The sequence below is a fragment of the Otolemur garnettii genome, unplaced genomic scaffold (assembly GCF_000181295.1).
Source record: "Otolemur garnettii isolate 467f Iridium unplaced genomic scaffold, OtoGar3 scaffold00022, whole genome shotgun sequence".
NCBI classification, from domain to species: domain Eukaryota; kingdom Metazoa; phylum Chordata; class Mammalia; order Primates; family Galagidae; genus Otolemur; species Otolemur garnettii.
In genome coordinates, this window is record NW_003852417.1 from 21,211,025 (window position 1) to 21,225,478 (window position 14,454).

General features: G+C 36.3%; 1 protein-coding gene across 2 annotated transcripts in view; it reads left to right on the forward strand.

Annotated features, from left to right (window-relative positions):
• LCLAT1 (lysocardiolipin acyltransferase 1) overlaps nucleotides 1-14,454 on the forward strand; it is a 187,397-nt gene that overhangs the window by 14,352 nt on the left and 158,591 nt on the right. The window contains exon 2 of one of the 2 annotated variants that reach the window (XM_023511889.1): nucleotides 3,227-3,397. The exons of the other annotated variant lie outside the window; for it this stretch is intronic. The gene's annotated coding sequence lies outside the window, so the exon portion shown is untranslated. The remainder of the gene's footprint in view (nucleotides 1-3,226; nucleotides 3,398-14,454) is intronic. 2 annotated transcript variants of the gene reach the window in all.

The following is a 14,454-nucleotide window of genomic DNA, read 5'->3' on the forward strand; positions in this document are numbered from 1 at the left end:
TTTGATTTATTTTACTTAGTAAGTTGTGAATAACAGATAGTAAAACAAATTGTTCTCCTCCCTAGACAGTCAAAGGAATTTTGCTAGTTGGAAGTACTGTTGATTTCTTCTTTTGTGGAAGAAGCCAGTTTTTTTTTTATCTATTAAGCAGATTCATTTCAGTATTCCCCATTATGTATATAGGTGTCTGATTTTTATGTTCTCTATTCAGCCAGTTGGAACATCTTATTTGTTCCCTAATTAATTAAGGAATTAATTAAAGTCATAGACATATGTTGATTTTGTATTTGTATGAGGGACACAGTGTTATCTTCTTATTTTATTAATAGTTATCCTTTAATGGCTTGAATTTAGCTTAACTGTGCTTGAATTACAGCTGTACCACTTAACTCACATTGTGATTTGGGCCAGGAAATTGTAATTTTTAAGCTGTTTACCACTATAAAAGGGTTATAGTGCTATTTTCTTTCCATGGTTATTGTGAGGATTAAAAACAATGTTACAAGTTACACACTTCTCCTAGTACCTCATATTATAAGAACTCTAGGATTTATATTGCTTTGCTTACTTTTTACTTAGAAGGCCATGGGCAACTAATTTTACCATCTTGAAACTTTGTTTCTTAATCTGTTAAAAAAATGAGGTAGACATTGCCTTTGCACTGCCCAGGCAGAATACCTTCCCACTCCCCCCCCTTTTTTTTTTTGTAGAGACAGAGTCTCACTTTTTCGCCCTTGGTAGAGTGCAGCGGAGTTGCTCCAGCAACCTCCAACTCCTGGGCTTCGGCGATTCTTCTGTCTCAGCCTCCCAAGTAGCTGGGACTACAGGCGCCTGCCACAACGCCCGGCTATGATACTTTCCCCTTTTAATAAACCTGACCTGAACATCTCCTCTGTGGCCTCATCTCTTGGTGCCACCATTCACACCTTTCTATAAGTTTTACTAGCAATGATTGGAAAGAATGGATTGAATTAATAGACCGAAGTAATAGACAATAGTTGCTTTTGCAAGGGATGCCATTTTAAATTTAATATGCAGAGACCTTGCTGCTTTGAGAAAGGAAAATATATTGATTTTGTAACCTGAAACACTGCCATATTCCTTGATCACTGATTTTTTTTTCTTTTCTTTCTTTTTTTTTTTTTTTTTTTGAGACAGAATCTCATGTCTCCCTTGGTAGAGTGCTATGACATCACAGCTCACAGCAACCTCAAACTTTTGTGCTTAAGCAATTCTCTTGCCTCAGCCTCCCAAGTAGCTGGAACTATAGGTACCTGTCACAATGCCCAGCTATTTTTTGTTGCAGTTGTCATTGCTGTTTAGCTGGCCCGGGCTGAGTTTGAACCTGCCAGCCTCAGTGTGTGTGGCTGGTGCTGTAACCACTGTGCTACAGGTGCTGAGCCACCTTGATCACTTTTAAGAGCTTTGTAGTTGAGTCCCTGGGGTTTTCCAGGTATAAGATCATGTCATCTGTGAAGAGGGAGAGTTTGACCTCCTCTGCCCCCATTTGGCTTTCTTTGATCTCCTCTTGCCTGATTGTGATGGCTAGAACTTCCAACACTATGTCAAATAGCTGTGGAGACAGTGGGCATCCTTGTCTGGTTCCAGATTTGAGTGGGAATGCTTTGAGTTTTACTCCATTCAGTATGATATTGGCTGTGGGTTTGTTGTAGATAGCTTCTATCAGCTTGAGGAATGTTTCTTCTAAGCCTATTTTCTTGAGTGTTTTTATGAAATGTTTTCATGAAAGGATGCTGGATATTGTCAAAAGGCTTTTCTGCATGAATTGAAAGAAACATATGGTCTTTGTTTTTGATTCTATTTATGTGGTGTATTATATTGAGAAAGGAAAGTGTAGAGTTTGATCTGGTGAGCCATTTCTTAGAACAGCAGCCTGATAATGCGATGCAGTAAGCAGTAATGGAGAAGACCTTGCTCTGCCTGGCTTTATACATGTACTGGGAAGAAGCATTAGGGCTGGAAATGGGGCTCAACAAAGCAAGAGCATTGTTATTATCTTTATGCTTTAAAACAGTTGGAGGGTAGATTTGGATAGATAGAAAGCTAAAACTGCCTTAAATATAATAATTAATGTGAGTAGCTGCAAAGGACCTTGCTAGACTTGGTATGCTCTTTAGGGAGTGGGAATCAGAAAGGGCCAGATTTTATTTAACCTAGGAATAACTTTTGGGAGTTTCAAGGGTGAGTTGGGAGGTAAGGGTGATTGAAGGAGAGGGAGAATGTAGAAAGATGTCTCAAGGTTGTGTTATTTAAGTTGACTTTTTCCTCTCATCTTCAGCATTTACGTATGTTTTACTGAAGGGGTGGCAGGTGACAGGGGGTGAGAGTGAAGTAGAATTGCTGAAATGGTTGAGTTAGAAGAGGGGATCTTCAGAGGCTGAGAGAATTTAAGTCTCCCAGAAATTAGCACTGGTCCTCCTGTGTGTTGTGTAATTGGAGCAAGTTGGGGGATGGTTCAAGCTGAAGACATTCCCAGCTACTGTTAAATTAGGAAATGAAAATAAACCTCAGTGGGAAGTCTGCTGCTATGTAAACCATAAGGAGTTTATACATAAATACATACCTACATTTATAACTGAGCAACATGCATTTTGATGTAAGGAAATTAACTACTACTATAAACAAAAGCAACCATCTGCCTGGTACAAATATGTTTTGCTGTTTTATTCAAAATAAAATGGTTCTTATAATTTGGCATCAGGATCCAGGAAGCGAGGAGAGTATACTTGCTGGCTTTCTTTAGGAAGGTCTTTGGGTTCCTCTAGCCAAAGGAACTTGAGAACCCTATATGTTACAGATTGTGGGGAAACAAACCACTCCTTACCCATTCCTTCTTGGGTTGGGATCTAGGCTCAGATTTTGCCCTTGCTGTTCATATTCTAGCTGTGGCTACCAGGGAGAACCAGAAGCTCCAAGGACCAGGCCAGTGTTAACATTTCAATCTCATCTCTTCTTGGAGCCTGAGGGGTGGCACACATACTGGGTTCTCCCTTTACTCCTCAGGTATTCCTAGTCTAAGCACTGCAGCCAGCATAGTTGTCCCTGGCTTCCTGAGTTGCCTGTGAATCAGTCCAGTCAATACTGGAGTGTTTTCAGTTTCCTGGGGCCATTATAACCTCTTTATACCATGGACCATGTAACTAGCCCAGTGCACTCTTCCCAAACTCTGCTTTCTCTTTTTTTCTTCCATTTGCCACGTTCACAGGCTGAAAGACAGAGTTGGGATTCTCTTCTGAGAAGCTGGCAACGAATGGAAGATATGATATGTGCATTCCAGGGGAAAACAAATTGTGATGCTTCTGAACCCATGGCAGTTAACAAGGCAGTTTCTAGCTACTGAATATATTTTCTGAAATCAAGATTGTCAAAGCTTTGGGTAAGTCTGGTTTCCATGTTTGAGGTTTTTATCTTGCTTTATGTCTGAACACAGAGCTTTCAAAATTGATATAGTTGTTCCTGTTTGTGTTGTTGAAATGTTCTTTGCTTGCTCTATAACCTTTTCTTTAATTAAATAAACATTTTTTTTTAAAGAGGTAAGTTTCCTGTTGATAGAAAGTAGTTGGTATATTTCTATCGAAGAACAAAACCCAGCATTTCTGTTTGGCACTTGCTCTTTGATTCATTTTGAATCTTTATATTAAAAATTAGGCACCATTTTGTTCAGAGTCTAGACTCTTAAATGGAATATGTTGTAGAGTTTAGTCCTTACATTTTCTGCGGCATTCAGTAACTTACTTTTGTTTGACTCTGGTAGGTTATGTGGCACCATTAGCTGGCATCCTCCTTTTGTAGCAGTGAGGACTTGAGGGGGCCGGATAACTCAGACAGCTGATTTTGGCCATGTCCTTTCCCGTCTCTAAACATCTGCCCAGTGCACATGCGAAATCATTGCTGTCTATTGCCTTTAGCCCTAATTTGGCTAGAACTAAGTTCATTCTGAATCCCATATTCATTTTCCTGCCAGAGTATATCTGTTATCATCTACTTGATTATCCAGACTTGAACCTTCGTAGACAGTTTGAACCCCATCCACCCCAAACCTGTTTTCTATTGTTTCTTCTTTTGTAATGCTTTAGATTTTTTTCTTTTGACTCTGTCTCAATAACAACAAAAAAGCAAGGAAATACGAATAAAAAAATAAAAAATAAGCAAGGAAATAAAAAAATAGCTTCTATTATTGTGTGTGTGTGATAAAATAAAGAAAGTATCTGGTCTTTGTCCTCGGTTCCTGACAATGAGCTTCAAAAACCGTTTTAGTTTCCTGAGTAATAGAAGTATTCTTTTGTTCATAACAAAAAGTATTAGTCAGGAGTAATATTTCTATTACTTTGACCACACCTGCGTGTATGTAATATGGTGACTTTGGTGTACTGTTAGTTTAGAGGGAGAAGTTGTCCATGTCTGATAGAGTAAGATTAGAGGGTTGGGATTTTAGCTCTGCCCGTCTCTGGGCAAGGAAGAGGAACTTGATAGTGAGCTCAGTCCCAGGGCTTGTGAATTAATCATGCGTAGGTTAGTGAAACCTCATCTAAAGCCCCAGAACAGCGATGAACACAGTGATGGGCGGTGAGAGTGATACCTGGAGTTTTTGAGGAGAGAACAAGGAAGGTTGGCGTCCCTGTACCTCTTCCCTAGACCTTGCCCTGTATATCTTTTCCATTTGGCTTTACCTGAGTTGTATTCTTTATAACAAACTGGTTAAGTTTAGTGCTTCTAGTGATTTCTGTGAGTTGTAGAGAATTACTGAGTCTGAAGGGAGGTTTTTGGAACCTTTGAATTTGTAGCCAAGTCAGACAGTAGTGCAGCTAGCCCAGGGACTTCTGAAGTAAGGGCAGTCTTGTTGGAGGCCTTGCTAAATTTATAAGACGTAGGATCCAATGCTAACTCTAGGTGGTGTCAGAACTGAATTGGCTTGAAGGACACTGAATTGGTGTCAGAATGCTTTCCCTTTGTCTGGCATTATGGTGTGTGTCCTTCGTGCTTTATTTCCTGTTATGTTCACCAAGGGGGTTAAGGCTTCCTTTTCTCATTCTTGTTTTATCCATACAGAAAGTGAAGTCATAACTGTCCAGGATTATCGTGCAAGGAAGTGACGAACTCAGTTTTTCTGATTTTAAAGCCCTTTACTTAACCCTTTATGTTGAGCTGACAGCCTTCCTTTCTCTGGATGTTACTACCCTCCTGTAATTTGGCAGCTGTGGACTGAGAACTCCTTTTTCTGAGTTAAACTTTTATCACATTTTTGGGTTTAGGAACTTTCAGTTACTCTATTAGTGCAGAATAAAACCCATATTCCTTAGAGGCAGCCTTTCAAGGCCCACAAGAGTCCAGAAAGCTCAAATTAATACTGCTGTCCCAGTCTTTATATAGAATAAAGAACAAACTCCTATTCTGTTTCTTGGAGGTGTCACTCAATCTGTATCACTAGTGAATTGCGTTGGAGAGGTAACTATGTCTTTTAGTTAACATGTAAAATATAATTGGAAAGTCAGAATTTATGAAAAGAATGTCATTATAAAAATAGCTCATGCTGACTAAGTGAGTAGTACAGGTAATTAAATGCTCTGGAGTTCAAAGGAAGAACAGCTTGATGGAACCAGTTGTGTTTTGAACCTGGCCTTGAAGAGGTGTTAGATTTTGAGAATTGTGAGGGGGAGAGGACACTTCCACTTAGGAATACCGTGAGTAAAAAGGAAAGGAGGCAGTTGGTGGGCGTCCTTTGAAAGGTGGTGTTGATGGCAGTGAATACTACAGTTTATCTGGAGGGAACCTTTTCTGAAGCCAGGGTCTCCTCCTTGTCCCCAAACAAATCTTGAAAGCTTCTGCATATGGTTTTAGCTAATTGAACTCGTGCCAAATCTTTGTTCTTTGAAGCTAGCGCTGTTTGGAATGAACCTAAAGCTGTTTTAGGGCCAATCTAGGTGTAAGGCTGGATGACCATGTTGGGTAAACCAATTTTACTAAAAAATTAGATGTGGTGACAATTAAGAATTACCTATGTTACCAGAGCTGACCAAAGGAAAGTTTAAACTATAAAACTCTAAAAATATTTTTGGTAGTAGAATTTGGGAATAAACATATTTAAAGTAACCTGAATATTCAAAGTCTGAAGTAGCATTATCTAGGTTGGAGACGTTTTGGGAAATAGATATTTTTAAAAAGTCTTTTTTGTACATAAACTCTAATTATTATATCTAATCTTTTGGTATCCTATAGGGTTAGAATCTGTCCTGACTTCTCAAAGCATAACTATTTGTTGGTCATCTGGGCCTCTTTTTAAAAAATTAACAAACAGGAAACTTTAATTGATTTTTGTATTGAAAATCAATTCAGATGTTATATAAGTAACATTCATACATGTTGGAAAATAAATATAAAAAGAACAGATGAAAATCACATTACTATGAGATAATTGATAACCTTTATTTTTATTGCACTGTTTGTGTTTACATAGCTACTTATATTATTTTGTAGCCTATTTCTTCACTTAATAATATATTGGGATTTTCCCATGTCATGTGATTTTTTTTTTGAAAATATGTCTTCTATTATTATATAAACATACATACATGTAGATTTGTTATTTTTATTTTATTCCTTTAAATAAAAAGAGTAATTTGCTTACTATTTTCTAAGTTGCTTTTTTAATGTCTGTATCATGGCTAGTTTTCTAAATAAGAGCTTATAGGTGTATGATTTGCCTTCTGTATCCATGATTTATTCATCTATAGATTGAACCAACTGAGAATGGAAAATTTTTTTTTTTTTTTTTGAAACAGAGTCTCATTATGTTACTCTCCATAGAATGCCATGGCGTCACAGCTCAGCTCATAGCAGTCTCAAACTCTTGGGCTTAAGCGATTCTCTTGCCTCTGCCTCCCAAGTAGCTGGGACTGCAAGCACCCCCCATAACACATGGCTATTTTTTTGTTGTTGTTGTCATTGTTTAGCCCCGGGCTGAGTTCAGGCCCCGGGCTGAGTTCGAACCTGCCAACCCTAGTATATGTGACTTGCTCTCTAACCACTGAGGTATGGGTGCTGAGCATGTTTTTGTTTTTGTTGTTGTTTTGTTTAGCAGGCCCTGGCTGGTTTCAAACCTGCCAGCCCCAGTGCCTGGGGCTTGTGCTCTAACCACTGATCTGTGAGCGCCCAGCTAAGAATGGAAAATATTTGGGAAAAAATTGCTTCTGTGCTGAACATGCACAGAACTTATTCTTGTCATTCTCCCCTAAACAATACAGCATAACAACTATTTACATAGTGTTATGTATAATAAGTAATTTGGACATTCATTTACAGTATTTGGGAGGACATGTATAGGTTATGTGTAAGTGTGATGTCATTTTACATAAGGGACTCATGCATTTGTGAATTTCAGTATCCTCTAGTGGTCCTGGAACTAGTATCCCATGGATACTAAGGGATGGCGGTACTTTTTTTTTACTGGTTGCATAGTATTCCATTATATGGGAGTATCATAATTTAGCCATTTCTCTGTTGGTGGATATTAATCTGTTTGTAATTTTCTCATTCAAATAGTGCTTTAGTGAGCATTTTTGTACATATACTATTCTTACTTTTATGAATACTTTCATAGGATAGAAGATTAGAATGAAATTATTGGGTAAAAATGTATATGCATTTTAAAATTTGCCAGCTGTGCCAAATTGCCTTTTAAAAGTGCTTTGCCAGTTTTTTCTGTCATTAATAGTATGTTTCAGAATCCCTGTTTTTCTGTTCTCTCACTTTGCTAGACGTTATCGTTGTCAAATACGAAAAAGCAGTGGTAGGAATCATGATATCACATTGCCTTAATTTGGTTTCTTTGTCTTATTTTTTTGAGGTATCTTTTTAAATGAGACTGTTTGATTCTTGGCCCATTTTCCTGATGTAGTTCTTTAAGGCTTTCATATTTTACATGTAACTCTTTGATTCATCTGAAATTTATTTAGATTTTTACGGAATGAAAACTGCTTGATTCTGGAAGAGATTCAAGGGCTAGTGGGTCTTGAAATTGTGTGTCTGAAAAAATTTAGAGGATAAAAATAAATTTTGCTGCCCTTGGAAAGAAGTTTGTTTCAAATTTATTTAAAACCATAGTTTATGATTACCCAACTCTGTAAAGTATTTTGGGGTAAGAAAATCTTGCCAACAAAAAGACCCCTTTTGACCAATATAGAAGAGAGAAAAAGCTCCATTTTTATTGAGTATGCGTGTCAGATATATGCATGTAGATAGTTTTTAAGAGAACTTAAAAAATTTGAGCAGAATTTCACTTATTTTATGTAGTAGAACAGAAAAAAAAACTTTTCTTAGATTCTTGAGAGATAAGAATAACTCTGTGATAGTTTCCTGTATATATGATGAGATTCCCAAGTTACGTAGGGTCAAAGGGAAAGTTTCCCATCATCATCGAAAAGTTTGCTGAAAATCACTGACAAAAGACAGATTTAGGAGAAAAGGCATACTAATTTATTTGCTTTCAGTTTTTATAAGATATGAGAGCTTTCATAATGATGAAGACCTAAAGATACTGGGGAAACTGTCCATTTTTATGTTTACAAGTTATGAATAGCTGTGTAGAAAGACTATTGGACAAAAAAGGTACAGGTAGAGCTCATGGTAAGAGACTGACTGGGGAAGCCTAGCAAGGCCTGGCTGTTTAGATTCTTGGCCTCAGGTATGGAGCAAGGATGCTCTCTGGAATGTGGGCCTTTAAACTTACAATCAAACAAGGTAGGTCAGATAATTTATGTCTAGTTTACACAGAAAGTTGGGTAAAAATATTAGTTTTACCTGTTAGTTTCTCTGGCAATCCTCAAGGAAGACTGAGGGGCCAGAGACTGGAGGGCTGGAGAATGACAGAGAAAAACTTTTGCTTTCGAGGCGTTCAATTTGGGAAATCATTTTCTGATCCCCAACAGTTAATTTCAGTGGTATGTATGTATATTGCCCAGGGTCAGAAGGCCTATAACCTTGCATTGTAAATCTGGAGACTATCTTAGATAGATAGCATCTTAGACCCTATCGTAGTATCTAATTTCTAACTAAAACATTTGACCTTTTAGGTTTTTAAGGAGATACCAAGTCATAGGCTAAAAATGGCTATCCAAAAGAAGTGAAAAGTCACTTTATATAGCAAAAGAAGGTCTTTGTAATTAAATAGAGGATCTTGAGGTGGGGCAGTAACCCAGACTTGTATGAGTGGATCTTAAAAGAAACCCTTGTATAGGGGAGTCAGCTGGAGATTGTGCACATACAGAAGAGGAAGCAGTGTGATCACAGAGGCAGAGAATGGAGCCAGGTGATCCCAAGTCAAGGTGCTGGTAGGTGCTTTAGGCCTAGTGATACTGATTTCAGACTTTAGCTTCTAGGACTAAGAGAATACATTTCTGTTGTTTTAAGACACCAAGTAAATAGGAGCCATAGGAAACTTTACTCTATATCCTGTGGGGAGGGGAAAGTTATCTGTCTCCTTTATTAAGCAAAGAAGGAAAGTTTCATTATATTTACTCTTCTATATTATATTAGAATTTTTAGGATTTGGTCAGTTTTTCCATAAAGAACCAAACTCACTGAAAGTTCTATGTTCTATGTTCTAAAGTTTTTCTGTGTTTTCTACTCATTTTTACTACTATCTATATTTCTATTTTTCTAGTTTTGAAAATAATACTTTTATCTATTTAAAATCGTAATTTGATTGCTAACTTTATTTAAAATATTATTTTATACAGCACACTTGAATACAGCTTTGTATGAATCCCGTGATTTTTGATATATGATGTTTGTATGTTCTTTTCTAAATATTCTATTGTTTGTTTCTCAAGATTGGTGGGCATTGGTCTCAGCCAGAGGGTTAATTAAAAATGTAGGTAGCTCAGCTACACTCTACGTCAGCCTTAAATAATGAGATTCAGAAAATATGATTAAGTATAAAATTTATTTGAGTGCAAACTAGAGGATAGCCACGTGGGATCACCAATTCCAAACAAATGGGGTCAGTATTCCAAAGTGGAGAAGTTTAAGGTTTCACTTGCATAGGCAGAGACAGAGAAATTTTAGCAGTATTATACCATTTTCCATAGGAGACCAGTGATTTGATTGGTTACAGATTGCTACATTCCGAGGAAGATGACTTTAGTACTCTGTGAGGAGAAGCAGAGATCTGAGGGGGGCCTTCTCTGGTCTTAATTATTCACAAGAAAGAAAAGGCACAAATGACAACTGCATGCCATATTCCTCTTCCATGGAGAATAATCTGAAGCTCCAACATTTTTAAGTTTGAATTATTTAATGTCAGTGTTTGAAAGAAAGCCTTCTAGGTATAGAACCTGAGCTTCTATGTTTTTACTACAACAGGCCCCCCAGGTAATCTGGATGTATATCAGAGTTTGAGAACTATGAATCTTAAGTATCTTTAATTTTTTTTATTAAATTATTTAGGAAAGTTAAAAAATTCCAATCGTTAGAGTTCTTGTTTTGACTCTGTTATGTAAAGTTATATTGTGTTATAATCAGAAATTATAACCTATAAAATTAATTGAGATTTCCATTATGAATTAACACTAAATTTTTATAAATGACCTTTACTGTGGATACTTGAAAAAAAATAGGCTGTGACACTTGATGTCTGTCTGAGTTTTTTATTGAGATAAAATTCATGTAACAGAATTAACCGTTATAGAGTGAAGAAGTCAGTGGCATTTAGTACATTCACAGCATTCTGCCACTTCTACCTCTATCTAGTTCTAAAACATCTTGCTCACCCCCAGTGGAAGGAAACCTGTACCATTAAGCACTTACTACTTTCTCCTCCCCAGCCCTGGGCAACCACCAATCTGCATTCCTTTATTCAGTATTGACCTGTTTTGGATATTTCATATAAATAGCATCACACTGTAGGTGACCTGTGTCTTCTTTTAGTTAGCATAGTGTTTTCAAGGTTCATCCACTTGTCAGATGTTATCAGTGGTTTATTTTTATGGCTGAATAATATTCCATTGTATGATTATCTCATGAATTGTTCATTCATTCATTGATAGACCTTTGGGCTGTTTCTGTGTTTTGACTACTGTACTGTCATAAACATTTGTGTATAAGTATTTGTTTTGAGAACTGAGTTTTTAGTTCTTTTGGGGACTATACCGTGGCATTGCTGGGTCATATGAGAAGAGTGTTTTTCATAATGTACTTCTGTGTTTAATTCTGAGGAAAGGCCATTGTACATTCCCACCAGCGGTATGTATACTCCATAAATTTTGCCCATCCCTCCTACCTCAGTCTTGTAATGGGGTCTTTGTGCTATGTTTAGCATGAATAATGAGACTTCTTGAGTCCCAGAGATGAAGAAGAGAAAGATTAGATATAGATCATTGTATTGCTTGAAACTATTTTTGCATTAAAGAAGTCATAATTATGCCTTTTTTGTTTTCTCTGAATATAGCTGATATTTGTGTATAGTTTATCTATGGCCTCATTAGTCATTAGAGAGTGAGTTTTCATTTTGGGAATTACTTTGTGTGGATTGGTTAGTTCTGTATGTTAATTCATTATGTATCTATGAGAAATAGTTACATATGTCTAAATACATCACTTTATATATGTGAAAGACATGAAGATGAATATATGAGAGACTGTTTTGCACAAAGGGGGCAAGTTGCATGTCTCTTACTAATAAACAGAATTGAAATCTATTATTATTATTTTAAGATAGTGTCTTTTGGGTAAAGAGAGCAGGAAGATGGAGGAGAAGTTGGTGGACTTAGACCTTATTCTCCTGATTGGGGTTATCTGCATCTGAAACATCCTCTTTGACTTTGTTATTAATGTATTTCTCATCCCTTTACTTCCCTTATAATTCTTGATAATTATACTGTTTATAAAAAGACTTTTATATTGATTTCTTCTTCTTCAATGATATATAAAAAATTATGTAAAATGGATGTGTTTAAGGGGTTTGCAGTGAGAACCTTTTGTAGAAGAGTCTACCAAGCTTATTCTGTCTTCTGGAATGAAGTGTACTGTTGGATTGATCATTTTCCTTTGTTGTAACAGTAATGAAGATGAGTGGACAGCAGGTTGTTGTTGTTAAGAATACATTTTCTTCATAGGTGGTGAACCTTGTCATGTTGAAAGGCTGCATCAGTTTAGCTGTAATCAAATAAGACTACATTCAAGAAACTTCAGTTACATGTACTTAAAAGTGGATATTATTTTGAAAATCTAACTATGTACTTATTTAATGAAATGAAAGCTATTTATTAATTTTAACGTTAACTAACCTTTTAATGAGTTTGTTATATCTGTTTTTTGTTTGAAAGCATTTGAATATTTGGTTTGTAGCATGGAGAGCCGAAGTTTCAATTGATCCTCTGCAGGGGTATCAGACCTTTGTGACCTTAAGGGTATCTTGATTTGGGCTAGGTAGGACAATGTAGATTTGCAGCACTAAGGAGTTGAAAAGCAAGAAAGCATTTTTTTCAGGCATAGTGCTGAAAAGGCTGGGTATTCTGTATTTTTCCATAATTCAGGGTCTTAGCATGAAATAATGACTTTAAAATGTCATCTAATGAGAGCTCAATCAATTCTATCTATTCTTTAGATGCCTTGGTGATATAAACTTAGGTGAGGCTGCAATGCAAATTTGAGCGTGATGTCATGATTCTCAAAGTCCGTGAACCTTTCATTATATTTTCTAATTGGTGCATAAAAGTTGTGCATTCCTCAGATGATTTGCATATATTATCTTGCTTATCAATGAATGACCGACCTTTGCTAACTGGCAAACTGTTCATCTGAAATTTCCTTTTGAAGAGATGTTTTGAAAAAAGATAGCTTTATTTTGACATGCTTGGATTTTTTGTCACATATCATGTGTAGACTTAGTTTTACCTTGCAAAGAAATATTTAAGCCATTTTGATTTGATATAATATGACACAGAAATGCTGCATTCCTATAGAAATCTTCTTTTAATAATTCACATTGCTAATTCTATTCTCCCAGAGGTAAAATTTTGGCTAATTTTCTGGGATAGCTAATACACTTCAGAATTACATAGCAAATCCACTCTGAATACTTCGTTGTTCAACTTTAGCATGTCATGAACTTATTTATGCTGTGTTGCATTTGCACAATTATATTTAGCAATATTTACAAGTTATTGCAAAGTGTTACTTATAATAGTAGCTTGAGCACGAAGATTTTGCTGATGCAAGATACACTGAAAAGAAATGAGAGCATCTGGATTTGTGAATACTTTTTTTTTTACCTGTGCAATAAACCCTTTCTGTTTTCCTGTCATGGAAGGTGTACCATCTGTACATATAGTCACTAAATTTATTAAATTCAGTCCAACTTCATGCCATTGATCTTAAAAGTGGTTGAATCGGTGTTGTGTTTCCGGGAGTTCTCAAAGTGAGTCATTCTTTGTAGCAAAGAAAATCTTGTGTCATGACCTGAATGAAGTATAAAACCTTCGCTGAGACAGTATCAGTTGATTCATCCAAAGTGATTGAATAATTTATATTTTCCTTTTATAGTATTGCATGAAGTTGCTCTGTTAAGCGGAAGGCTAATTGATGCTGCCAGTCAGTTATGGTTCTCCTTGAAAGAGGCAGTTGTTTGTACTTTGAAAAGTTACCAGAGTCTAAGCATGCTGCAATTTTGACAGTGTATTCTTTTCACAATTTCTACATCACTGAATGGCTTCTCTTTTTTTCCTGAGTATATAAGCTACTTTATAAGTTGCTTCAGTCCTAGTATTTCCAGGTCTTATCACTGCTTGAGAGAATTGTCTTTGCTTTTGCTTTTTATTTTTTAATTTCTGCAATATAACCTTTTGCACCTTTCCCTCTAATTTACGACATTTGTAGTCTTTATGAGTGTTATGATGCTGATGGGCATTGAATTTCTTCAGTGTTGATATTGCAGTATCATAAAGCAAGAAAATTATCTTCAGCAGAAACAGGATAATACTGCAATTCCCAGTCCTCACTAAAAAAATCTGTTTTCTTCCTTCAGCATTGTTTTGGTCTTCTTTGACATGATGGGCTGTTAAGCAGTTTAAAAATGCTGTTGAGTTGTACAGTTATCCTCAGATTCCACTTCCAGCAGAAATACAGCGCACCATTGTCAAAAGCTGATAACAGACTGGCACATTGATCTTCGTAAACTTTTGCCTATCAGACTTGCGTAGTAGTAGTACCAGTCAGGTAGGGGAATTTGGAATTAGATCATAAGCATAGTAGCCGATTTAGCCCTTATGGTTTGCTTATGATCTAATTGTGCTGGTCAATCTGGGGGGATTACTTAATTGAAACTTATTATTTAGTATCTTAAACATGTTCATTTTAAAAAATTAATGAAAATATAGACGATAAATAAAAATGTATTAATTTAAAAAAGGATTTATTCTGTAAAGTTTGGATTCAGTC